Here is a 27,697-nt window from a genome sequence, read left to right on the forward strand (position 1 = left end):
AGGGCATTCCGTTGGACGGGGTCAAAAGCTCATTATATGCGGGCAGACTACAGAATCACCAAGTAATGTTTAGGGACACATCATGCATTTACATGTTCAGCGAAAAGGTGTCCTCTTAGGGTATACTCGAAATGTCAAGCTCTTAAAATGGTGAAGGTCATTATAAGGACGGTTCAACAAGGTCGAAGCCCGCTGTGCACGAATCAAGAAGTTGTTGAGGTATTCGGAAAGTGATGTCATCATGTTTCCACCATTTTCCCTGTTGGGTAGAATAATTTTTGCAAAGCAAATTAATTTATTTATTCGTTTAAAACAGATAGGGAGTGGGACTTGTGAATGTTGAGCAGAATATTAAATCAAATTATTGCCTTTGAAGTAACGGGAAAATAAAGTTTATTATCGACCGGGGTTGCCTTTTACTTATGAAGTAAGGTCGTTGTCTTAACGATTGGCATCAACATGCACAGCAAGTGTACTCACAATATGAGATGACATTTAGTAGTTTGTATATGCATTCTCTTAACTATCCACTTAGATCTTGGTTCCCCATTGTAACAATATTCTTTGATTGATGATTATCAACAATATAACAAATTTTTCATGGTTGAAATTAGTAAAACGAATATGAGACTTAACTGCGATTTTCAAAAAAGATTACTCAACATCTTCGTAAGATAGTAAAATTAAATTTTCTAGTACGTTCAACACTGGAAACTCTTTTATAAAAAAAACATTAAGCAGAAAGTTCAAACAGAGGTAGAATCGGGCCTTATAACAGTCTGTTTACTTTGGTGTTACCTTGACAAAGTGGAAATTCCGTGTATTTGAACCAAACAGGTCATTTGTAAGCAGACGACACAACACGGTTCAAGCAGCATCATGCATGCACACAGAGTTTCGTACACAACTTTTGGCGCCAATTCTGGAGTGCGTTAAACTCAGAAGAAGAATCGTCCCTGTCTACTTCTGCCCGCGAGAAGCATAAACACACTTCTCGGCGAGCATTAAACTTGGAATTACAAAAGGATGAGGGGAGAGAAAGAATGAGAGGGGGAAACCCTTCGTATGCTGAGTGGAGAAATCGAGGGGCTCCCTCTTGTTCACTCACTACTCACTAAAACTTGCAGACGGTTAAACAACGTGCTCCCTACTTGAATATTATGCGTATCTTCTCGTTGTGCACAGCCTCACCTTTTTAACCCCGTCAAAGCGCGGCGGCTATTGCATGTCGTGGCTGAAGGGTAATGCTGGAGACTCAAGTTGCAATTAGTTATGCGTTTGCCAGCTGCATTCTCCGAGAGCGTGTGGCACAGAAAACGAGGGAAAAGGGTAAAACAAAAGCAGCAGCTTCTGGAGTAGGATGTCCTTGGGATTTCCATATGAAGGGCAGGAATGGCGGCTCCTTACGTCAGGACACTGTGTACAGTTACCAAATCGTTATCTTCTGATGGTGTTTGTTAGGCCGTGACCCGGCCGTGATTGAAATATATAGAATAACGTCAAAGTAAATGTATATTTTTGCAAACAGCTATTCTCATAATCTCGATGCGACTTTCTAATTATGGTAGAAACTGCATTCCCACACATAATGCCTCCTTAACACGGAGAGTTACACCCCTTCCCCTCCTCGTTTGTCTCTCCCGTAATTCAGATCCATTAATAATAATACTCATCTTATACATAATAAGTATATACATATCCAAACAAAATTAAGTATACGTGGGCGGGTATAATAATTTAATGTCTTTCGCTTTATAATTTACGAAGAATGACACTATTGTAAGCGAAAGAGAAAGAGGAGGTGACAGCTTGATCAAGAGTAAAGAATGAAAGAAAAATGGAATCAGGAATAAAAAGGGAAATGTTATTAACAAAGAGAAGTCATTTATTATGTTGTCTCGTTAAAAAAAAATGAAAAGGTCGAGGCAGAGATGTGACGACATATCTCTGCCTCGACCTTTTTATTTTCTCTGCCTCGACCTTTTTAATTTCTCTGCCTCGACCTTTTTAATGTTTTTAACGAGACAACATCATTAATGACTTCTCTTTGCTAATAACGTTTTCCCTTTTCATTCCTGGTTTCATTTTTTCTTTCATTGAAGGTATTAACAAGATGACGAAACATTACATGGGATGACGTGAGAAGGGGCGGATGAAGTTCATGGCAGGTACATTTGTAAATAATATATTAGCAAGACATAATCCAAGAGAGGGAGAGATAGAGAGACCAAAGTACATGCACTTCCAAACTCTTATCCCCCGTTCATGTTCAATTACCGCCGCCAATCCGTCTCTAACCACCGAACCTGTTCCGCCCTGTCTGCGCCCCGCTCTGGGCACCATTCGGCACAAGGGTGCAGCCAAGATCAACCAGATCGCGTTACTTCTACCATATTTTGTGGCATGCATCTATCAGTAAATCGCGTGGTAATGCCATGCCTCGGTTGACCCTCCCAAATTAAAGGGACTCATCCTGTCAAGCATCCAGCCACTTAATGTTTTGAGAAAAAAAATACATGCAGAATAAAAAAAAACGTGTTTCTTTTATTTTGTGTCGTAATTTTTTCTTCGCATGTGACTGTGAGACAGGTGAGACGGATAGGCTACTGATTACGTCATTGACCTGACGTAGGACTACGTCAACGAATGGTGAGGTCCTTGACAGGCCACGTGAGGCTGACATCGTACAAACAAACCTAAGTGACTGTATTTTAAATAAACAGCGCAATATTGCGTTAAAACACTGGTGTACGGGAAGTACTGCATTCACCATATCTTGATTAGTCCAGCTATTAGCGCAATGTAAATAATGCCTTGTGTTCCACGGGCATATATAACGTCTTCTTATCAATTGCTTTCAATCCCCTTTATTCAAAATATCCAGTTATACTATGCATATGTATCACGATGTAGTTAAGTTGCGATACGTTATGCACCTAATAGAAACATTTGCTTAATATGCGGAGCATTTGTGTTCGTGAATCGTTTCTAGACTAATAAATGATTGTCAAAGAAAGCAAATAAAACAGAAAACCGGCTGATTCCTTGCGCCAACGTCCCAATCTCGATTACGGTCAATCGGAATGACTTGTTAGACTTGTCACAAACGGTTACTGTCTTCTTCCTTCAATAAAAGAGCAAACTATTTGGGGTAACGACTGGGCAGGAGGATGGAAATTGACGGCTGCAATTGGTGTAACGGGGTAAGGTCAAGCCTGCCAGGAAGAAATAAGAGAGCCGAGTTTATTGCCATTATTCTAGACGCTCCTCATGATTTGCCTGGTTATCTCTCACGGGCCTATTATAAGAAACGGGTGAGATGCACTCTATTGCGATCAACCTTTTCAGTGAAATTTAGAGATAGAGAGAGAGAGAGAAAGAGAGACAACATCAGAGAGACAAAACAAGCCGGAGAAAGACAGACAGAGATATACAGAGACAGGGAGAGACAGACAGAGAGACAATGAGAAAGAGAGAGAGATACAGAGAGAGAGAGAAAGAGAGAGAAAGAGAGTGAGAGAGAGAGAGGGAGAAGGAGAGAGAACTGAGAGGGAGATGAGAGTACCCTTACTTTGTCTAAAAGTTATTTTGTGCTTCATTCTACCTCTATGGTGATATGGAAAAGTAAACATCATTACATTTTTATCGATGTATTAGTGGTAGCAAATGGATCGTAAATCAAAGGCTAATTGTGGCCAAATTGATTCAGATTTGTTTTACATGCTGTTAGGGGAATGACTGGGAGGGAATTCATAGGCAATTGAGTGGGAGGAGATGGGTAATAAGTAGGATACTGGCAAGCAACAGGGATAGTTATTATGATAAGTAAACAATATAAGCAAGAAATTGAGAGAAAAAGGAGAAGAGGCGATTATGAAAAAGAGAGGTAATCATCACTGGTCGTTATGGGTAATACCGAAACAATTGAGCAAAAACTCAAAGGAAAGGAAAAGAGGAAGAGACGATGTAAAAGAAAAGTGAAAATAGATGCAGTACCGTCAGAAAGGAGGCAAATTAAGATAGACATAAGATGAAATGAGGACCAGAAATAACGGGATATAAAGACTTAAGCAAATCATTGCCGAAGCCGTTTTATACAGTAAACGATCGCCCGTATAACACGGCTATTCTCGAAGTATTCTTCAATAACCGATCAATTTTCAGAAAGGCAATATCAAGTCCTGCCATTAAAGACGAAATCTTCAACTTTACTAATGAATAACTCGACTCGTTCTTCAGGTGCTCACGTTCCACATACCCATAGTGGTTCAAGGGAATATGGCGAATAGCCGTCTTTGCAACTCGAAATATTAATGCCTCCAACAATTATTGGAGGACACAGGATTGGTCATCGGATAGTTTGAACAGGAAATGACAGCATCTCATTTCGGCCGAGAGTGGAGACTTATACCATTATGAGCAAGCTTGATTTCAGTGTTTAATTATTTCGCTCCAGAAAATGGTGCTGGCTGCGATTCTGGATTCAAGAGAGATGGAGAGATATATAGAGACACAGGAAGGAAGAAGATGGCCTTACATCTTCTGTACTCATTGACTTTAAGTTGGAGAACCAGCTGCTTAATGGAAATCTGACTCATGCCCAATTAGTTGTTGGGAAATTTCTAAGTGTTGGAAGCTATTTACTTTGTAGTTTCCTTCATTCGGAAACAATACAATACATTAAAGCTAATAAATGAGTGGTCTTTTTTCATCATGTAGACTTAAAAATATTAAATGTACATTTTTCTATGTATGTTGTGTCGCTTCTGCTAACATGCGGTGGATTAAAAGAGCTAACACCTTACACACATCTGCCATCTCCAACACATTCACATAGGTTTTTTTTTTTTTTACTTAGATATCTATCAGCAAGGAAATGGTACATAGGAGCTCCTATGCTACTTGTATGCCAATCCATTTTATATTGATATTACTGCCCATATTTAGAGTTTATCAATCACTATAGGCGTTGATCATGAATGTTTTGGATCCAAACATGTCACTGTAAGTCTAAAAGTATGATAATTTTATCTATACATAAATCTTATTAACCGCTATATAATGATAATGCATCAAGACTCAAGACGTACAAATACGAAAGAAAAAAAACCTATCAAAATCGAAGAAAAACTAGAAATGAGAGAAGGAGAGTTGTGGTCGTTTCCAATTTCAGCTCATAATAATTGGTCTCATATTTCAAAAAGCGGGGTAAGAGAGGGTGACATTGCTCCCTAATTATAAAGTCATTTGTTTGATTTTGATTGATGTGCACCTCGTGGGCTGAACGACTCTTGGGCTGAGGTTAAATTATGCGAGATATCCATATATTCCGTATTAATATTTAAAAACATATTGAATTCAATACGTTCAAATTCCAAGTAACAAATCATGTTGCTCATTGATGATACTAGAGAGAGGGGGATAAGAGTAAAACTGACGTCGCGATGCTTATATTCTGGTAACAAATTTAATTACGCAAAAATAAACATGAGTGTCACAAAGAGAATACAAATAGTTATATTTGGGTGCATTGCAAAGTTAGAAGATGCAATGTCTGCATCTTTTATTTCAGTTCCAGTTCTCTCGACTGTTGTAACATTATAGACCTACTTGTATATACTCATAGTGGGTATTCATAGGTGATAATTGAGTGTGTTTTCAGATCCTCAGAAAAATATAGGTAACGATTGAGAGGGAAGATGAAGAAACAAGGGAGAAAGAGAAATATAGAAGAATTTTGTTTAAAAGGGTAATGGAGGAGGAGGAGCGATGAGAGGAGGAGGAGGAGGAGGAGGAGGGGGAGGAGGAGGAGGAGGAGGAGAAAGAGAAGAAGGAGGAGGAGCAAGAGGAGGAGGTGGAGGTGGTGGTACTCTACGTTTACATGTGCCTGTATGTAAAGGGTCATGACCATCAAATGGGTGGGCTTGTTCAATAGTCTCCACTTTATTTTATGAAGAGAACTGGGAACTGTACCTAAGTAAACGTTTGGCTACCACAACAAGAGGGTAAATTAAGCCTTTTTGTATAAAAGTTTTCTGGAGGAAAAAAATTCGTGCCAGGGCGGTGAACAACAGGGTATAAAACTCTGAAGGCCGGATCTGGGTTTGACCCCTTTTCAAATCAGTAAATGACTCCAAAATGCCCCAGGAGAAATTGAACAAAAGCTACGCTGTACTTTCAACTCAGAGCCCCCTTTTTGGCAATTTCTGCCAAAAGTAAAACTGGATTGTGAGCATTATATTGTAACTTTTAGTATCTATCTATCCTGTGTATAGCAACCTCTACTTTCCCAAACTTTAACTTATTAAAATATATACTATAGTCATAATTTTTTTTAGATTTGCTATTGTTTTCCTTTTGTACCCCCCTCCTTCTCTCTCTCTCTCTCTCTCTCTCTCTCTCTCTCTCTCTCTTTACTAACATCATAAATCCATATTAAAAGATGATTTTCTATTTGTATATCTGTAGATAGTGGTTTACTCCACTTTTTATACATCGTATTCTATGTCAATTATTGGATATATTTCAATTTGTCATGAAAAATAAATTGGCATAATGAATTACACAAAGGAGAACATTGATTTATATAAATGGACTATAAAAAACTACCATGTATTTCTTCACCATTAATTACAGCATATAACATTAATGCACATCTCTTTATCGCTGTGACTGTCACATAATGTATCCCAGGAGGGCCTCCTTGATAATCACAAATCTCCAACGTCTTGAGTAAGGACTATAGCTGTTGAGGTCCGCGAGTATCGATCATGTAATGGCACCTGTAGTCGGGGTGACTAACCCCTCTGCCTATTTATTCATGCAAAAAGACACGATGCGTCAAGTGCATGGGAGAATGGTGACCAATTACTCATTCTCGCCTAAATTCATGTAGGCCTACGTGCTTAACGACCTACATGTACGTGTACATGTTGTGGTCATCATTATTGATGCAAGTCGTAATAATATGCTGCAACCGGGATGCCCAGCGCTATGACGAGGGTACAGCAGACAGCTAATCGAAGGTTAAAACCCTCTCTTTCACTGTCACAATGACAAGAAAATGAAGATCAAATATGAGCTTAATGGTAACGATGATGATGAAGTGGTGGTTGTGATGAAAAATTATGATGATGATGAGGTTGATGATGATGTTGATGATGTTGATGATGATGATGATGATGATGATGATGATGATAATAATAATATTAGTGCTGTCGAGGATGAGGATGATGGTGGTGGTAATAATTATGATGAGAGGGAGAGGGAGAAGGAGGATGCAGTTGAAGATTATAGTTGAAAGATTGTGATGATGATGATGTTGATGCTGATAACAATGGCGATGATGATGATGAAGATGACAATGAGGATAATGATATTAGTGCTGCCGAGGATGAGGATGACGATTGTGGTGAAACTTATGATGGTGATTATGATTATAATAATAGTGTTGCACATGACGGCTGCGTTCGTTGTAATGATGATGATGTGTGATGATACTGATAAAGGTGGTTGTGTTGATGTTGATGATAGTGATAATGATGTTGTTTTAAAGAATACATTGGTGATGATGATAAAAATCACAGAAGGATGACAAGAATTTATTGAAACTCTCTCTAAATAACACTAATTATTCATTATACAATTTCGAAATGGGTGTTAACAAAACCGCAGGTAGTCTAATATTGACGCCGATTCATCGATTCTGGTACCGCACGTGTTGTGGGTATTTTTAAGTGATATAATGTGAATACTGGGCAAGCAGTAGCGATTATTATTACCAACACGTTTTAAAATCCTTTCAACATGCATGGACATGAGCTCATGTGAAATAAAGGTAGACCACCGCTTTACCAAGGCATTGCAATAGATAAAGGGGTAATCGTACCCATCAAGGTAATCTAGGTTTCTCGTAATGGAATTGTTTCTTAAGATGAACTGTCTGAAAAAGTTTTCAAAATGGACTCATATCACCAGGAGAGCGGTAGTATGGAAAATAACAGCAAAGGCAAAAAAAATTATAACGACAACAACAACAACATCACCAACAATGACAATTTCAGCAAAATAACTTTGAAGAAAAAAACGTGCCGGAAATTGCAAACTGATAGCAAATAACAAACGAACACTTAAAAACACATTCACGTATCTTCATATCAGGCAGCTAATGTCAAGCACTGGACTATCAGTTTGATTTCCCTATCTGTCCTTAAATATACCTAACTACTCGGATAAAATACAATTTGTCATCGAAGTCATGCGGCAATCAACTCACGTTTAGTTTGGTTCTGTGGGAACTTTTTTTGTCGTTGCGGGAACCCAAGAATCATCTTCACGTCTTTTAATGCACAAACTACTTCTATATAAAACTCAGGACATTTACATAATCGCTTTATATTCTGCCACATTTTTTCATAACCGATGTGTGAGAAAGGAAAGTAATCACAACGAAGGACAACACTCGAAAGCAATCGAGAAAATAAAAAGCAAAGGAAACAAATAAAATCTTAGGAATATATAAGGAAGAGATCGTGGGGAGAGGAAAAAGCCACAAGTATAGATATTGCGGTTGCGGTATACATAGCGCCCCATGTATCGGGCAATTACCGCTGTGGGGAGGGCAATGGGCCCGTTCGTGTGACAAAATTAGTGGCGTTAATATGATATTTGATAAGATCCTAATGTTTATAATCTCAGAGATTTTTTTTCTAGTCGGGGGGGGGGGGGACATGAAAATTGAAAGAGTAGATGAGGGTGATAATAAGGGGGAAATTCAGAGAAGGGTAAAGAAGATAGAGAAAGTGGGGAGAGAGAGAGTGAAGGAGAAGAGAGGGAATTGAGAGAGGGAAGAGATAAGAGAAAGGAGTGTGTGAGTGGTGTGCGTTCGTGTGTGTGTGTGTGTAAGTGAGAGAGAGAGAGAGAGTGATATGAAGGAGAGGGAGGAGAGAGCCTCTGAATATATGGAAAGTCGACAAAGTTTACTGTAAAATAAACGTCAACGTAATTCAATGAGAAAGGAAATGGAAATAAATAAAAGTACAATGCAACTGCACAACTGTGCATGCCACATCATTATATAAAACAAATCGGGTTTATTGCCGTTTTTCAGAAGGGAATCATGATTTTCAGTTGTTTTCTTCAGGGCAAACGATTTGATCAAACTTGTTCTTGGGTCAAAATCCTGGCCAGACGGTCCCAGATGGCTACTATACATAGAGCCTCCTTGTGGCTAATTATTCGTAAAGGTTTGGGCAATTAGCAGCGGAAGTATCAGCTAGTTGTTTTTAGAAGGCAATATTTCCCAGGGCTATAGAACGGGAAAATGATTTGGTTTAATATTTTCCCATCATAACTTTATATTACAAAGGGAGATTCGTGTGTTCGTTTCGTGAGATCCAAACAGTATTGCACAGCCAAGAGGGGTTGAGAGGGAGGGAGAGAGGGGGAGACAATGAGAAAGAGAGAGAAAGAGAGAGAGAGAAAGAAAGAAAGATGAAACAAACTTACAATGATCTATTTAGAGAATGTACCGATATATTTCTGCTCACTCCTATTTACATTTGATTTTTCCAAATGAATAGTGTGCTTCTTATTATTTCCGAGGCCAAAGGAAATCATAATGTGTTGAAGGAAAACTAAGCAAGGGAGAGTGTAATCTAAATTAATTCATTCTATAATCATTGGTCTTAGCATTCTTTGGAGAACAAATTGCCAGTACTATGAATGAGAAGCCTCATTATAAACGTAAAAGATCAAGAGCAATTCCATTCAATCAATTTCCAACTTTATTACTTTTCCACTCGTTTTCCATAGTATCAACATTGCTAGACAGATCCCAGATATTGGAAATTACACTTCGATTTACAAATTAATTTCGCAAGAGCATTTGATAAAACACAAATATAGCAATATCTCTGCTGCTTACATAGACGCATTGATCAATGGAAGTTCATTAAAACGCAACCTCTCATAACAGGACACATCGGCGTCCAATGCTCATTAAAGGGAAAGTCCACCCCCAAAATAAGTTTGTTTCGATAGAGGCAGAATAATAAGAAAATCAGGTGAGTGAAAGTTTGAGCAAATTCTGAATGAAAATAAGAAAGTTATGAATTATTGAAGTTGTGATCAATCAAATACAAATTGGCAACTCTGTGACTTATTATACGAGCTCTCCTTCATTTGCTTTGTGCATAATATTCCATAAAATCATGTTTTCTTCGTTATTGATGACGGAATATATATTTGTTCCTTGCAGGGGGAGTATAGAAACATATTTGCAATTATTATATTTAGGGTGCATGTATGGTTGAAATTTTTCTTGAGGGAAAATGAAAATTTTAGATTTTTTTAGTACTGAGCAAATGGAAGTTGAGCTCGCATGATACGTCATAGAGTTGCCAATTTGTGTTTGATTGATCACAACTTCAATAATTCATAACTTTCTTATTTTCATTCAGAATTTGCTCAAACTTTCACTCACCTGATTTTCTTATTATTCTGCCTCTATCGAAACAAACTTATTTTGGGGGTGGACTTTCCCTTTAAGTCATTCCGGAATAAACCTCTAATTGTGTTCATGAGTGTCTTCGAGAGGCGCGATTCTCAATTATTTCTTGTTTTCACTTATGTCTAGAACATGCAGAAAGGAAGATACATGAAGAACTTTCATCAGTGGTAGTTGTTTGGGGGAATCGATTGTAATTTTCAATCACATTTCTTTAAAATATATTGGATGAGATTAATGATTTGTTGCAGATAAGACACTTTAGATATTAAACAAAATAGCATGAAAGTTCACGAACAAATACGATAGAAATATTACAATCAATCGCGCCGGTGGATTATAACTTTCAAATATGTATTATACATTTTGGCAAAACGACTCATAATACCTTACAATTGTTATACACCCGAATATTTTATATAATTCCTTATGATAGTTTTAAATCACTGATATTATCCCTCTTTGATTTTATATCTAATACGAGTAAAAAGCAATCTAATAGGATGTTAAATTGTCTTAATTCTTATCAAACATTTGAGAAAACAACTACACAAAATTGAAATCCATCATTTCAAAACGCAAATTTCAACTAAAGATTGCATAATAGCAAACGACTCATGCAAGCGGCCTATTTATAGAATATAGGCCTAGAACATCCCAGCACCAACAACCTATTACACAAGGTTTTACTAGCAATCACGGTCTTTTTCTTTCTGCATTGAAATTAGCATTGAACGCGTTTCAGTGAAGCTCTTTCTTTATTCCATCCTTTTTCCACAAGACACACCTACAGGTATCCATGCATTAATTCATACCTTGGAATTTCATTCAGGAAAATCGTTATCCCAAGAGAGGGGCTTCTTAAAACAATGTCGGGAGCTGTCCGCATTGCAGGTGCGAAAGTGAGCCCCCGGTGACCTCAAAAGGGGTATCGTTGCTCCCCTTGCAATAACAGCGAGATTTTAAAACACACGAGTGCACTAGCTATATACACCTAACCATTGAAGATGTGTGAAGCCCATCTGGGATGTATGGTCTCTGCATGTAGTGTATATTTGTCAATGGACATGTACTGCTTTTCATGTATATTGAGGAAAGGAAAATGTGCGATTTGTTAAAATGCCCCAAAAAGATGACTATTTGTAGCTGGTTTAAAGCAAACTTTAAAGCAACTAACCTTCGTCGAGAATGGTCTGTTTTGGAGTTGCTTGTGTACTACAATGGTCAATGGATATGTACTCTTAACTTAGATTTTAACGAAATATAATGCGTTCAAATGTGTAACAATGACGATTCTTTGCTATCGCCAACTCGAGATGATTCTGCAAGATCAGTACAGATGTAACTGAATTATTAACTTCTCTCTTAGCATTCTTGCATGTATTTCATATCTTGAATGGTCTGTCTGTACTTAGCATACTTTTAAAAGCCGCCTAGGTTGCTACAAAGAATTTTCACTTAAAATACAAACAAAACGGAAAGTTAACCAATTTTTTTCCATAATTAAACTAACAGTATGACCAATAATATAATAATTAATTGTAATACACATTAAGGGATGAAAGTGAATGTACTTGACTAAGGGATTAAATTGTACACTGGTTTTATATAATTATTCATTTGGTGATATTTGTGTCTTTGTCTCATGTTAAGTACACACCAACACTGCCAACGATACACAAAAAAAATAAGGGGTCAACTCTGAGTATATAAGTATGTATTGTGACATGGACTCAATGTGCGCCACAGACTAAATGCTGGGCGAATGGGGTTCCATATCCAGCCCGGTGTTGATCTAGAACACAGGAGAAGGCCGTTGCCTGTTATCAGACCAAACATCCAATCGTATCGATACACTATCTGGCTCTGAAAGAGAAGACGTTTTCTTCATAAATAAAAAACAAAGGCGAAAGAGAAAACTGCTTGTTTAGAAGGAGGAGGTCTGTGTGAGTACAGTGCCTCTGGACTGAACTTTGTCGTGTGATTTCAGCGAGATGTGCAGTTTGGAATTAGATCCCAAACGGAAAGAGAGTGCGCACAAAGATCCACCATTCTCTCTCTCAAAAATTTTCTCTCGAATTCCTCTATCATTCTCGGGGCAAGATACATACCCCTAAAGACACACGTTGGTGTGGGTTTATGTTTTCTCTGGCTCCTAAAACATCAACAATACTTGACATTTTCATTCAAATAGTTGTCAGGATCCCGTATTTTCTCAAAGGGTGAGGACATTTCTATGTCAGAGAAACGCGATAAATGACAAATACGATCTTTCGGAAGGGTGTATGTTAGCATGACGAAGGATAGGTCATTCTCTATTTAAATTATGTTTCTGGAAAAGAAATTAATTCAACTAATTCATAATTGTTAACTGTTTTGCACCGATTTAATTGTTTCGAGTAGAGAATACCCCCCCCTCCCCTCTCCCGAGACACACAACCGATCGTAGTGGTAAGTATAAAAGGCAATGCTAATCGTATTGGACGTGAAAAAGTAGTCAATTCCTGACTAGAATGTCTTTTTAAAACCCCATCGACATGTTATACAACCGTACAAATGATTTCAAGCAAAAGAATCATTTGAATAGGTGTTGTTATTCCATTAAAAATTATTAAAAAATGGCAACCATACTTTCTTTCCTTACCAGTATGACTCTTGTCATTAATATACCTGGCCTTTCAGCATCGGGAGTAGACTTTAACGTCTGTACCTAAATCGTTACCATGGTTTTTTCCCATTTCTAGCGGATTCCCAGATTATCATGGTGAAATTCCAAAAGACATTTTACCACGAAAAGACACTCATCAATGCTTATATGTTCTTCCTGGTGATCGTATTCTAATGTATGCATAGCGAAGGTGAAGTGCCTGGGGTAGATTCGTGAAATATCTTTCCGGCGCATATATGTGAATAAATGATGGCTTCTCTAAACGAATGCATTACCGTTTGAAGCAATGAAGGACCCATTAGCTACTTTTGATACAAAAACGAAATAACTTTTGTCTAGGTATAACCTCGACTTTTAATCAACTGATTAAAAGAATGCGAAATGTCAATATTTGGGCTTCATTCAGTAAAACTACTAAAATTCAGTAACTAAATGAATAAACACGATTTGTGTAATTGCAAAATCAGTTCCTCGTTCCCTCTTTATGAGTGAAAAGATTTCGTTTATTCATTTAGTTACACATTTACAGTAATATTTCATGAAATAGAGATGGCATGTTGCTATCCATAAATCAGAAGGCTAAGTTGAAAACCTTTTTTTTTTATATAGTCTACCTATTTTAATCACAGTTAAAGACACTACAAGAGAGGTATAGGAAATATGGCGTCTAATGCCTGGGCAACGAATACTGGGGTGCATCCGTTCGGTTGTGTGAATAAAATGGATGACCAAAATGTTAATATTCTACACCCTATGGCGCGTCCCGTACGTACGCGCTAGCAAGCTAGCATCAGAAGGGAATAATAATTAACCGGCCTGTCATACTGGATTGCATATCAAACACTAAACTCTCCCATCTCATGAACGTCCATTATAGATCAAAGTGAAGTGCTTCATGTCAACTGAGCAAGATCCTTTTTATTCAAATCAATTGATTTTGCTTTCATCCCCGAGGATGAGAGAAATTACTTCCTGGTGCAGTGAAGGTTTCTCGATGCCTTTTTTTGGTCGTTGATTGTCCAAGTCTAATTGAGCGAAAATTAATTTCATCTTGAAACTTTTCTATTTGAGATACACATGAATGTTTATTATGGATCAAATTGAAGTACTCATGTTAACTTGACGAGCTTGAAAATCTATGTCAAGTGGTTTGTTTCAATTTTCCTCTTTCTATCTCCAAAGAACAAATTCATTATTCTCTGATATGTGATTACGAAGCATTCTCGGTGCATCGTTCGAAATTGCAAGCGTCAGATTTTGCGACATGATTAATTAAATTCTATAATTCATATTTCCCTTGGTCACTCTTGAATGTCCATTATACATACAAACAAAGTACTTCAAGTGAACGGGACGAGATTAAAGACCACCCCCCCCCCCCTAGTCTCAAGTTTTATATCTTCTTTGCTTGCTTTAGTTATTGTTATTATACAATCATTATTCTCGATGCATCTTTCAAAATTGCTCGAATCATATTTATTGAGCGACAAATTAATTTCAGCTGGCAAGTACATGCAATATTTTACTTGGTTCTAAGCATGATAAAGGGATGGTAGTAAAGAAAGCAACGACGTACGTTTCCACAAAAGATCGGAAACGCAATACTTCTCGCAACCTTGAAATTTATGAATATTGCGACGTCTGTTCGTGTCTCAATTTGAAAACGCCCCGCTCCCTACTCAACTTGCATACATTCTCTTCTTGTTGGTGTTATTTTTTCTTGACAAGAAAAATATAGGCATTTCTTGTCATACTTGGGTAGGACAAATAACTGACAGTTCGTTTTAAGCAACGCGTTTTTATAGCGCCGTCAAAGTACATTGGTGTCGGTGGCTTAAATTTCGGCAACATATGAACTTCACTGACCTTTTTCTAGGTTAACAAGACATGATCAAGAATATTATAAAAATGTGTGAAGATTTGTTGATGTTTTTTTTAATGCAATGATATAGTTTGCGTCTTTGCGGAGTTTGAGTACAAAATATGATGTTATAAATCATTAACATGATTAGGTTACGATATACACCATAAATGGACATTTCGATGCCAAATTATGTCTTATTTGGGGGAGGAGGGGAGGGGGGGGGGGCTGGGGAATATGAATCATTTAGAACATTAACAAATTTTACCTACCCACACGTCAAAGACATCTGATGGTTTCAAACTTGGAGCTAACAACTTATGGTTGATCAAGTGCTTCAAAGTAGAGTGTAATTTTCATAATATCATGCTACTATAACCGCATTTATTAGTTAATCAAAAGGCACTATATAAAACAAATCACCTTTTTATAGCTTTGCAAAACGTGCTTTACACGCTGCAACGTCACATACTAAATCACTATGATATATAGCTGCAATCATTCACTAACAGAGAACTCATAGGGGATGCATTTTAAATTATGGATAAATCATGAGGTTCTGCGTACCATTTTAAAGGGAATGTTGAATTCTGATAAAGATGAAAAATAATTCGAGCGCATTCTCATTCTTTGTATGCAAGTTTGAAAAGGAACCATACTACAAGTGTCTCCTGCGAAGGCTTTATTTTCAAATGCATTATGTGACGAGAAATAGCTAAAAAGATTTCATACCAAATGAATGTGTAGTCCCATATGTAACAATTTCTGTTTGCAGTGCATATAGATTTCAGATAGACTGAGTCAAATTCTTTTCAGTTTGATCATTTCGAAACGTAACAGTATACTTCATGTATTAAATCCTGTTTTGGTTCCCCACAGTTTCTTTCACAACGCCTCACATAACCACTGCCCAACTTTATCGTTCCAACTGACTTTCATTGACCTAACTCTTTTCATGTGTGTAAATAATACAAACCACTATGTCCTCCTGGCTTTATAGTGACATGAAAATAAAAACAGGTGAACGTATCATCTTTGCCGCCTTTGAATACCATCCACATTTCGTCATTGATGTGAATGCCTTGGCAACGCATCGCCGTATGAATGCTCATGAGCCCTCCAATATTGAGGAGTCGCTTATCAATAAATCGATGCGGCTCTTGGTCGGCAAAATAGCTCCAATAGTGACGCTATATAGTTGGAGCATTATGAGGAGATGAGGATGACATTCATGACATCGGCGATGGTATTTTGATTTGCACAGTCATCATCCCATGATGAGGGGTGCCAAGGAGCACTCGGAGAAATTGATGAAGAGGGGGTAAGGGGAGATGTAGAGGTGAGAGGAATATGAGTGATGTAGGAGCGAGGGGTAGAGAGAGGGTGATAAATAAATAGATGAGCGAAGTGAGTAAGTAACAAAGTAACAAAAAGAAACAGAAATAATAAAAGCCAGAATTTGATAAAGGAAGCCTTAAGCTAGAATATTAGAATCAGTTCTCGCATGTTTGACCCCTTCATTTTCAAGGGTCAGTTATATAACGCATGCGGATATGAGCTTGTTTTCACATTATGATTCTTTCCGATTGTTTTATTATCTCTCTGCCCTACATCCTCTTTCGCCCCTCACGCTTTAGCCTCCCTCTCCATCACTTTCTCTCTTTCCCTTTTTCCTTCTCTCTCTGTATGTTTCTTGCTCTAATTTTCTATCTCTCTCCTTCTTTCCCCCTCTCTGTCTCTCTCTCTCTCTCTACATTATATATATTTATTTATCTATTTCCAACTTTATCTCTCCGCCTCTCTCTTTCTCTATGTGTCTCTTCATCTTTTTCTCTCTCTCGTCTATGTTACTCGTGTATTATGCATCACTATCTATCTACCAGTCTATTTTTTTTTTATCTTTAGCCCCTCTCTCTCTCTCTCTCTCTCTCTCTGACGTACGTCTGAGCCAGGTCAGGTTCAATTTCTTGCCGTGCCCACTCACAAAGACAACCATGTGTCCTTAACCTTGAGATGTGCCTCGGGGTGACGTTTGCGGTAAGTCGCTTCTCACTCCAAAACCCCTTTTTAAAAAGAATACCCAAGTACAGTCTGTTGTTTTTAATTCCTCTCCACTCTTTAGTGTCGACATGCCCTTCCCTTCTATCTCTGCGATTCTCAAACAAATGGAAAAAGGGGAGATTCAATGACATTGCGATTCGAAACAGAAATTCGATATGTTCGGCCCGATAATACATTCATGAATAAATGATGGAATTTGAGATGTTATTATCGTTTCGTTAAAATAATAATACAATTAGGTAGCGGCTGAATTGCGAAATATTGAGAACACTAATAAAAAACACGTTAATAATGAAAATACACATATTTTGTTTTCTATAAATACGTGAACAGAGATTATGACTAATGTATTATTTCAGCATATTTAATACATTCATAGATGTATCTTGATTTTTTATTTGAAAATTGTGGTACTGATAATGGAGTTATCCCATAAAGGGAAATAGTATCTTAATTGAATATGTAATCGATATTAATAAACAGAAATGTTGCGATTAATAAAATTCTCTGCGTACGAGTGAAATATATTATATGCACACAATGCATATGAAGTTTAGTATATTAAAAATGATATGATTAAAACTCGTGAAAGGGAAAATGACATTCAGATTCTAAAAATAACTATCGTTATCGCGGTGGCATGAAGAATTTAATATTTCGTTTGTGTGTTGAGTTTTGAAAATTATTAACTGAAATGCATTTTTCATCGCCCCACTTTTAACAGGTAAGTCATTTAATATGTCGACATTTTATATTTATATTAAATCGATATGTTGAAAACTGTAAAGGGTATTAAATTCCAGAATTTGAATATCTTACGTATGAGAAATGTGAACTGAACAGCGCCGGGCATACATCGTTAAGAATGACACAGGCTTCCATGTTTCATCATGATCCGTGGGGTGAAATCAAATAAATGACAATGTAACTGATCTGAGAGTTTCCCTAATACGTCATCTTCACGTTGCACCCATCTGCCCTCGCTTGTAAAGTGTCAAAACACAATATCTCGTTGATATGATATACGAACCGACACCATACATCAGAAAAGTGTCATGACTGTATTGTAGGCGTGTATACGTTGCATGTATGGGAGTATAACTAGCTTTATTTGCCTTTCTGGGGTATTTTGATGTGTTACTAGTGACATGCAGTATTGTGCTATATATTATACACAAATCATTTAAGTGTAAGTGCTCCCTGTTCCTTTTTTTTTTTAATAGAGATGTTTCCTCCGCGGGCCATTAGTATTGTTTATATTTAATTTAAAATATTGTTCATGTTCTCACCATATCATATCACACACCCCCCCCCCTCTCTCTCTCTCTCACACACACACACACACACTTTAAAAAAAAATTCTCTCTCTTTATCTTTCTTTCTTTCCCTTGTTTTCTCTTCTGCCCGTATCTATCTATCTCTAGGTCTGTCTGTCTCATTTTTTTCTTGTGTATCTTCTCCCATCTTGCATTTCTTTCAACCGCACGAAGACAGAGATGCGTCAGGGGAGTTTCCTGTTTTTTACTTATTGTCTGCATCTCTACCTTGTATATCTATGTGCTGAGTGATATTTTTCTTTAACAAATCCTCTTCTCTGTCGTTGGGCACAATGTCAAGTATGATATAATATTCGCCAAGTCTTTCTATCTATCTCTCCATCTATATATCTATCTTTGCCTCTCTGTCTGTCTTCAACCAAACCTGCCTAGAGATGCCCATCTTCGTCCTAGGTGTGTACAATCCTCCCTTCCTCTGACTACCCCCTTTCAACCCAACCCCCGCCCCCGTCCCTCTCCCCACTTCACCCTCTTTCCCTCCTCCTCTCTCTCTCTCTCTCTCTATCTCTCTCTCTCTTTCTCTCTCTCTCTCTCTCTCTCCCTCTCTCTCTCTCTCTCTCTCTCTCTCTCTGTCTCTCTGACTGTTTGGCTGACCTTGAGGTGTGTTACACCTGGTCACCTTGCCTGAATGTCAGCATGAGACGCAGTATGAAGTTGAAAGACATTTCTCAAACCTAGAGGCATTTAAAGGTGGCCAAACTTGAACACGACTCGTGTCACCTAGCGAAGTAGCACATGCATACTAAGTTCTGTGAATGTATAATGCATGTAGACTCGAATCACAATGCACCATCCCTTCTTAAATTCCCAGTCTGTTACAAAGTGCTATATATTTACTTGAAGGGAAGGAGTACTCAAATAAAAGCTATTCTGATATAGTAAAACTAAAATGCAGGCTCATAGAAGAATTCGTACATAAAATTCCCATCATGAAACATTTTAAGGATACTTAATTATAACGGATGAGAATCAGTAATATATTATGTTTATTCACCAGGAGAAGATGTGTGACAGAAAATGGCACTTTCATTTCTATACTTACGTGTAAAATTTCATCATCATCCTTTGCAAATATATCTTAGAACAAGTGTCCATATACAAAAAAAATACTAAGCTAGAAAGAAACTAATTATAATATCGTTTAGTCGTGTATAAAGCAATTAGGCTTAGTAAGGTGTTAATACTTGGGTCCTCGATTAGTACTTAAAATTTTTAAACATAGTTCATTTACTTGAAAAATAGCTAATAAATATATTAATTAAGTAGAGAAATAAGAATCACCATTATTCAAAACGAACGACCCATATATGTTTTTTTATAAATATAAATTATTTACTTTTTAAAAAAAGTTTAAGGTATAACAAAACAGATAACACCCCCCCCCCCCTTGTTCCCCCTCACCTGTCGTCCAGGGTTCGATGTACCCTTTAAAAAACGCTAGACTGACGGAAGTCGTCGTCTTCAAACTGCCCCCTTCGCTACATCTGGACTTCGTTAGCGATTATTTCTTAGAGTTGATAGTTTTTGAGTGATTCTGACGTGGAAATAAAGGAAAACATAGTCTGCTCAAGATTTCCAGGCTAGCCCGGCATTTCACCTGGGCTTTAGTGGCAATGGCGCTTGAACTGTACAGACATAACTGTATCAAGCAACACAAAAACACGAATTAAAAAAAAAGGGTTGCCGAGAGCCATTTATCGTTATCACATTGATCATTATATTATGCACAACGCGAAAGGTGAAAATGGGTATACACATTTTCTTGTAGCATACGTCCCTTACGCATACGTGTTAGAAGAAAAATACATGTAGGTATTCAAAGGTGATCTAGTTACATTAATAATGTGCTCCTGCATATCGTCCCCCCCCCCCTTCTGTCCACTCATCAAGCGTTATTTGTATTCCCTCAGCTGTCATCTGCCTCTGTTCTAGGCCTGTCTGTCTGTCTGTCTGTCTCTCCCCATTTTTTTTTCTTTTCAAATTTGTATTGTCTTTCTTTCTCCCTGTCCCTCCCTATCTCTTTACGTCTATCAATCTCTCTCTCTCTCTCTCTCTCTCTCTCTTTCCTTCCCTTCCGCTCTTTCTGTTTTTTCTACCTTCATTTCCCTTCCCCTTTCCCCCTTCGTTTCTAGCTCGTTGAAGACCTAAATGTCAAAATATTATTGTTTAACCTTTACTAAATATACCGATTTTCATATTTTCTTCGTTCTTATTTCCCTCTTCCTCACATTTGATATGCTATAAATTATCCAAGCTTCCTTGAAAATAATATATAGTTCAATTCGTAGCATCATTGCAAAAAACGGATATCCTGTGTAGTTTTCACCTAAATGTCAATCGCCTGATTATATACCGTTCTCTCTCCGGATGATATACAAATATTTCACCCAATTGTATATAATTAACTCGATAATATTTACCCAAAATTATAATTTCATCGCATTTTGTAACGCCTATAGAGTGTAAATGAGAAACAAGAGAAAAACAAATATTTTTGGTAATGTATAGTGGACCGTAAAGTTGACATTTAATGCACTATTTGTCACCAGTGAAGGCAAGAATTCACAGGAAAATAAAATGATATAACAGTTTATCATGGTTATATAACTGGAAAATTATCATATTTCCCACAATGTAGTACATTTTTATGTAGTTTCTACATACATGCCTCTGAAGGTCATGAATTAAATTGTCTCGTTTAAATCTCGATCAAGAACACTCATTTTGATCGTGTTGGTGTGGTTAATTGCTTTTCTATCATAACCGCTTGAACAGAAACAAACAAATGCAAATAAAAACAATGGAACCAACACCGGAACAGATAAACAGATAGAAAGAGAAAAAGAGAGCGAGACCACTCAATTTAGTTTACTCGGTAAAATAATGAATTACTGTATGGAGTAGTTTGATAACTCTTGCAGTTTAGTTAACATTTGCGAAATAAAAAAGGACAGAACATGTAAAGCTAGAGATCTTGCCATTTTCACAAAGAAAATATTGATGTATTAATAATTTTGTGGGCCTTTTTCGGAAGTCTCTTTTAACTCCATTCTTTCTTGGGAAACGGTTTTACACGACCCCGATTTGCATTCTCAGACTACTACTCAATCTATTTTCTTTTCTTCACTGTTGTTTTCAATTTGGCTTTTCAGTCTGTCTCCCATTATTCCGATTCACTGCAGTTAGTCCATAAATGTCATTCTGCCGCAACCGGGATGTCAGAAAACATTTTAAGAAGATTAAAAAGTCGCGTCTCGAGAGAGATGGCATGAATGCTTTTAGACACAAACCGATGTTTACTGTGCAATGTTTAGTGTTCTTATCAGGGTATTAGAAGCTTTAAACACGTCGGACGTGTACGAGGAAGACGTTTATATCTAAGCATTTTAAGTGCAAGATATGACATATTTATAACTCTCAGTTTCATCCAATCTGTATACAACAGTTAATTTGTTTAAAATAACATTGCTTATCATGTAGTAATTCTCGGTTTTATCGTGAGATAAAACTTTGATATTGTTCACATCAGAAAGCATCAACATTTTCTTGAAGGATATGTCGCAGACAGAAGTTAAGGTGCAAGTAACTACACAAAACAGGAAAGAAAAAAGAGCAAAGGTACATGTCTATACGTGTCTAGTGGTATTTACCTCTTGATACACTTCCTGGCAAAACAACAATCCAAGACGGCATCAAATAGTAGTTAAAAAAAGTCGGTGAATATATCAAATCAGAAAATTGACAAGTAACCTCATCAGGAACAGGCCTGTACAGTAAGTACATGTATGTATTTGACATGTGGGCGCTTTAAGTTGCAAAGCTGGGCTAATAATGAATCTAAACGCTAATATGTAAAGAAGCATGTCAGTCTTATTATAGTTTGCAACTAAATTACAGGGATATAGCTGAAAGGTCTTTCATATTGAGAGCAAGAAGGGCCTTCTGTATATATGAAATAATTATAAACATGATCAGTAAACGCTCTTTTAGCTCTCATCACACGTTGTAAACCTTTACCGGAACCTTTTGATGGCAATTTTGTGTAAGATAAACGCTCTTTAATTAGTATGAATATCTGGGTTTTTTTGTGTCTTCCGTTTATATACCGAGTGCGATCATGGATTTAGGCATCAGAAGCCGAATTAGAATAAAGGTTTAGTACTCTCCAAATACAAACAAAGATACCCGCAGAAGCTACTGGTTTTATTTGCTAACATTCCAGGGTTTTACTACATGGTCGAGGACAATGGGATCCAATTCAAAATAAATAGATTCTCCCCGAAATATTATTGGTAAATATTTATATACTGCTATTTGTTCATTGGCCCTGATCTCTCTCTCTCTCTCTCTCTCTTTCTTCGCATCTCTCTCTCTCTCCCTCTCTCTCTCTTTGTTCCTTTACTTCTATATTTCACTATTCCTTCTCTCCAGCTCATTATTTATATATCTTACCTTTATTCATCTCTGTCTCTCTCTCTCTATCCTAATTTTATCTGCATACGATGGCAGATTACTTACTTTCTTATTATTTGGATTAGCCTTTCTTAACAAAATAACACATGAAACTTACATACATGTTAGCACAGGTGGGCAAATTTGCTTCGGATCTAGGTAACCTAAAATATAGTTTGACATTTTGTTTAAGTGAGTTGTTATTCATGTATATTATTACTCATGAGACCTTTCCATCTTCCAACCCCCCCCCCCCCCCACCTTCCCCTTCTCTCTCCCCCCCCCCCTCCCCCCCCCCCTCTCTCTCTCTCTCTCTCTCTCTCTCTCCCCCTCTCTCTCTCTCTCTCTCTCTCTCTCTCTCTCTCTCTCTCACGATGACTTTGGTATGACAGAGAGGTGTATGCTTGACACATTTTAAGTTCATGACACTGCATGGCTTATAGCCATGTAGGCAGGAAGTGGTTTACCTATTACCTATTAGCTGCATTCTGTCTGCCCCTTTTACATAATGTTAGCTGAAAAATAGTTTTCCACTCGACAAATGGACATTGCTATAATAGCATCGACTTGCTAATGATCCAAAGTCTTGCTATATCCTGCGTTTTTCTTATTAGTCCAGCGACTTGTAACTGCCAAACTTCCGACTAAATATATCCTATGATTTGGGTTTTATTTTGTGTTTGTTTTATTTGTGAACGTGGACAAGAAATCTGTTTTACCCCCATCAAATAATAAATTAGAGAGGTATGTAAGGTATGATTCTTTTAGAGACTTTAGAGACTAGACACGCGTAGGTCAAATTTCACATCGGGCTTTATTGGGTAACACGAAATGTAGGAACTGGTTATTGCGCAGAACTATATATTTTCCCTGGTCATCGCATGTCGAAATTTTCACCGTTCATTCTCATTTCTATTTCGATTTAATATCTTCTTATAGTAGGTTTGTTAAATCCCGTTGTAAAACTTGTATTATCTTCATGTTATTCCTTTAAACCAGACATCCACCCTCTATCTACTCCTCCTTCTTTTTTCCCCATTTCCTCTTCTCCGTCTCCTTGTGTGCCCCTATCTTTTTCAGTTCTTCACCACATTCTTATGGTGATTTGCGTGATGATGTTAATGTATCATGAAGAATAAGTTGCCTTATCAAAAAATTAAAGTTAGTTATAAAACATTGAACCCCCTGAATATACACTATACCGTCCTGTAGGAGACATAATGTCGCCATGTTAACTAACTTCGCCAGCTTCAAGTGTATGTATTCTGATAAGAAACCATTAACCAACAATAATAATTTAGTTACGTAAACTTCAGAAGCACTTAGCCTGTCTGCCGACTTAGTTATCGATCACTAGTATCAATTTATTATCATCTAGATTGAGCTATTTCAATATCAATTACACAGTTGTGAGCCCACAACAAATATAGAAATGAAGATTTAAACAAGACGTTTTGTTTTTCTTTCTTTTTCGAATATCCTGACGAATGTAGGCCTTAGTAAATGATGAAATGAAAATGGAATATCAAATGAAGCTGCATGTCGTCAGCTTGTCTGACCAGATATCTCTCGAAAATATATTTTGAAATGAATTCATTTATATAAAATTGAGGTACAATTTCACTTTTCCATACTACAATATTCCTTTTACCTTATATAATTTCCAATGACGAGATTTCTTTTCTTTTCAAAAGGATTAAGTGTCTAACTGCCCCCATCTTGTGGTTTGCGGGTAAACTTTGTGGACGCCATACAACTCCTTAATGTTGACTGCCATGTCATTAAGTGTTTTTCCGGTTTACGTTGAGAATAATCCGCTCAAATGACTGTATTAATATCAAGTATAAACAAAACGGTTTTTATAATGGCTTCATTAGGGCTATTACAAATGGACCCCTACTGTTATCAAACTAAACATTTACATATTAGCGGTCGGCGAACGGGAGTTGTGTACCTGTGTGTATCGTGTGTATCTTGTAATAAAGTGTCCGAAGCACATGCATGAAGAACGCAGGCGTTGATTAAATGCAGCGAAGAGGTAAAACAAAATGGATTGGCGTAAAATGCATATCCTGCGCAACAGGTCGATCGCATTCCACGGAAAACGACGGCGAACAGACCCCGTCATGCCCTGTTATTAATAATGCTGGAATTAAACTGATATGACAGTAATTGTGACGAAATCATGAGAGATTTAAGCGAGAATTAAATCAATTCGCACAGCCACGGGGTATGGCAATCCCTGCGCCTTCCCGCGTGACCTGTGCGGTTTTACCGAGCTCATAAGAAGGTACTGCAGACTCTTACATACCCTTTACATGATCATGCATTTACACGATGAAAAGAGGCTACTATACTGCCTCTATGGTGCCTATGTGCTATGCACATACTTAGCTTATGTTTTCGAATGGCAAACTCTTCTATACAGTCCACGTACTTGAACCTACGAGAACAAATTGACGATTGACGATGGCACATTATGAAGATTTTAGTATACAAACAAGAAAATGACTGTCCCCAAGTCGAATTTTGATCCGGGGTCACAGATTCGCAAGTCAAAGCGACTGAATCATAATGTTTATGATGATTGCCTTATGATGGTGATAAAATGGGATGGAATTGCCACCAAGTCGCATGCCGTGGACTTTCACACTATTTACTATATAAATATTGGTAACAATGGCGACCCTTTAATTCTCAGCAATATACTTGGACCATATAAAAATAAAATGTTAATGATCAAAGATGGTATGATAGAGACTTACCTTGAAGCTGTCCCGATACTTGACGGAGAAGAACACTCTGAAGTAGAAAGGTAATAAATATAAACTGTACAAAAGTTGATGCCACTATAGACGGTCTCAACACTGACGACGACGACGACGACGACGTTGATGACGACGATGATAATGTTTCTATTGATGACAACGACAATGGATGCCCTTTCCGTCTTCGCCGATAACGGAAATTGGCATTCCTAGATCTGTGCACCATATTTTGAATGTCAGTCATAGCACATGTGTGGAGTCCGTAGTGTATCTCCATATCTCTCCCTCTTTCTCTCTCCTTCGACAAATCGAATGTTCACGCCTTGTGCATTATACGCTATCCTTGATTGGTAAGCAATGGTTCATGTTGTCCTGTTTCTTGCTTTCTCTCTCTCTCTCTGTTCTCTTTCCTTTCTTTGCTCTCTTCGAGCTCAGATAGTTTCCATTTCCTTTAATCCCCTGATGCCACGGGAGATAATCTCATATTGAATGGTAATACATCGTTAATCGGACCAAGATAATTTTATTCAAACCCGATTTGAATGACGAGAAAGTAGTTAAAAATTAAATAGTTCATCCAGACTTTCTTCTCTCGTTAATTTCTCAAAATCGTCAGATATATTCTGACCTTCGGTTGGTTTCTTCAGGGATATAAAATAATATTGTTTCTAATTTTCTCCCCTCCTCCCGCTGTCAGATCTTTTTCCTTAAAATAGATGAATCACAAGAATAGGAATTTTATTTGCCCTAGCTAAAAAAAAATCAGCTGATTTTGGCAATATACAGAATGACGCATCACACGGCGGATGCTCTCCAAAATTCGACAAGATGTCTTGTTTTACCCGTCTGTGCTCTTTTTAAAGTTTCTGCAAGTTTTACAGAAAAATGTTGCTATTTGAGCTATGAAAATCACCTGCAGTCGGTGTGACTGAGAATAGCCGAAGAAGAAGATTTTTAGATGATCAGAGACTGAAATTTCGTTTTCAAAATCCAGGTACGCAGACAGGATGAACTCGTCCGGCAAAAATGAATCATTCGCGAAAAGAATGGAAGATATTCTCCCAGTGAAGAACTGGATGTTTGGTAGCTGTGCTGCTTGACTGAGGATGATCCTACAACATTGCAAGGTAATATCCAGGTGGAGAGATAAAGGTAGGTGAAGTATTTTGTTTTTGATTCGCGCGAGATGCCTTTATAATCAGAGCACCGCGCGTGTCCGTTGTCTTACGCTGAGCTGTAGACGACGATATTCTCCTTCTCTTTATCACAGAAAGGTTGCATCTCATGAATAAATGATGAGGAAGGCCACAAGGTGTTCCACGTGCGTTCTCTTTGCCGCATCTTCCGCATATGCTACGGTGCCTCCACCTTTGAGGGTTTCAGAGCAAAGACATCCCGCTCGGGTCGGCTTGAATAGTGCGTCAGTTCACCCTGACCGCCACTTCCTCGAATGCTGAAGGCTTCAAAGATCCAAAGCGTCCGTCGTAGGGGATTTCGACTGCTTCCCAGCCGGCCGGACGTACGCGGGCTTCGCGTAACAGTTCCAACTTTATTCCTGCTTGATTATATAAAAAATGAATTGCACCAGAGAAAATTCAGAGGAGAACTTGTATCTTCAGATAAAGGAAAAACGTTCGCGGCCAGAAAGAAATAGGTTACCCGTTCTCTCCTCTCACCTCACCGCCGCACGCCCCGGGGGTGCAGAAGGGCTTGCGTCGGGCAAACTTCTCCTTTTTCACGCGTCTCTCCTCAATTAATCCTTATAGATTTTCACTTCAAGTGGGTGTATCGTTGCTCCGTCTCGGGGACAGTTTCTTAGTCTGTCCTTAGATTACAGAGAGTGGTTGTTCTTTTTCCCCTTATCCCTCACTCTGCGAAACACAGCCCCGTCGTAACCAGGAGCGCCAATATGATCCGAACCTTTCCCTCTGGGTCCCGCGGTCTGAAATGAAGATCCCACTGCACAGATAGCTGAGTGAGTGAGTGCATGCAAGCGAACCGCACGGCTACCTTTTCTTCTAATTCTCTTTCTCTCTTTCTCTG

This window comes from Strongylocentrotus purpuratus, unplaced genomic scaffold (genome assembly GCF_000002235.5).
Source record: "Strongylocentrotus purpuratus isolate Spur 01 unplaced genomic scaffold, Spur_5.0 spur5_scaffold_7, whole genome shotgun sequence".
NCBI classification, from domain to species: Eukaryota; Metazoa; Echinodermata; class Echinoidea; order Camarodonta; family Strongylocentrotidae; genus Strongylocentrotus; species Strongylocentrotus purpuratus.